The sequence below is a fragment of the Lepeophtheirus salmonis genome, chromosome 11 (genome assembly GCF_016086655.4).
Source record: "Lepeophtheirus salmonis chromosome 11, UVic_Lsal_1.4, whole genome shotgun sequence".
NCBI lineage: Eukaryota > Metazoa > Arthropoda > Copepoda > Siphonostomatoida > Caligidae > Lepeophtheirus > Lepeophtheirus salmonis.
In genome coordinates, this window is record NC_052141.2 from 3,324,330 (window position 1) to 3,325,327 (window position 998).

A 998-nucleotide genomic window follows, 5' to 3' on the forward strand; every position below is an offset into this window, starting at 1 on the left:
AGTCCTTGTTGTACCCAGAGTAGAATTGGGGATCGACGTCGGAGTAAAACTAGCAAATGTGCTTGATTATATCCTTTTCTCCTTCCCCTTTTGTCACAGCTGATTGTAGCTGATCTAATGCAATGTCATGAGCATTATTCTTTCTCTCCTCTAAAACATTCTTCAAATTGTCAGGGTTACCATATTAATTTTTGGTTTCTTTATTTTAAATGCCCATTCTACACTGAATTTTCAGCATTGTTGATTATAGTTATCTCTTCAACAGATAATACAACATATATCTGGTTAGATGTTTCTCTCTTCAAGAATGAAAGAATGATTCAAAAACACTGTTCAGATCTGTAACTACTAGAAAATATTACACGCTAAAAAAATGCTTAAAATTTACAGCTCTAAAGATCCCCCCTCCCCCTACACTTTCTTTCCTTCATTCCAAATAATACAATAACATACAAGTTAATAGAGGTCTTAATTCACTAATCTCATAAGGCTCCCATCTTGTTCTTGCACTCTACAAAAGTCACACCCCTGCCAATAGGACACTCTTGTACTCAAATTTAATTAGTTTCTTCAATAAAATTTAAAAAAGAACGAGAAAAAAATTACGACCGTGACAGGACTCGAACCTGCAATCCTCAGATTCGAAGTCTGATGCCTTATCCATTAGGCCACACGGCCGATCGTATTAAATAAGAAAATTTACATATTAAAAAGTATGAATTATATTCTTCACCAAATTTAGGATATATTTGAGGAAGGATTGAAGTTTCATATTAAACGTTATCTATGAAAAATTAGTCCGGAGGGTATAAAGCGGGAATATATCCCTTCCATTTTTCCGTGTATGTCATTTTCTTTTTTGTTAGACTTCTATTAAGGGGGTTAAAATGGAATTCAATTTAAGCCTACTTTTCAGATGTAAAAGCATCTTTAAAACACCTTAGAAAAAAGATAATTTTTATTTCGGCCAAACCCGGAAAATTACTTTTTCAGCCATC

General features: G+C 33.6%; 1 non-coding gene across 1 annotated transcript; it reads right to left on the reverse strand.

Annotated features, from left to right (window-relative positions):
- Positions 1-605: 605 nt before the first annotated feature.
- TRNAR-UCG (transfer RNA arginine (anticodon UCG)) lies at positions 606-678 on the reverse strand. Its single transcript has one exon. It is a non-coding gene; the product is annotated as a tRNA-Arg (tRNA).
- Between the last annotated feature and the right edge of the window lie 320 nt (positions 679-998).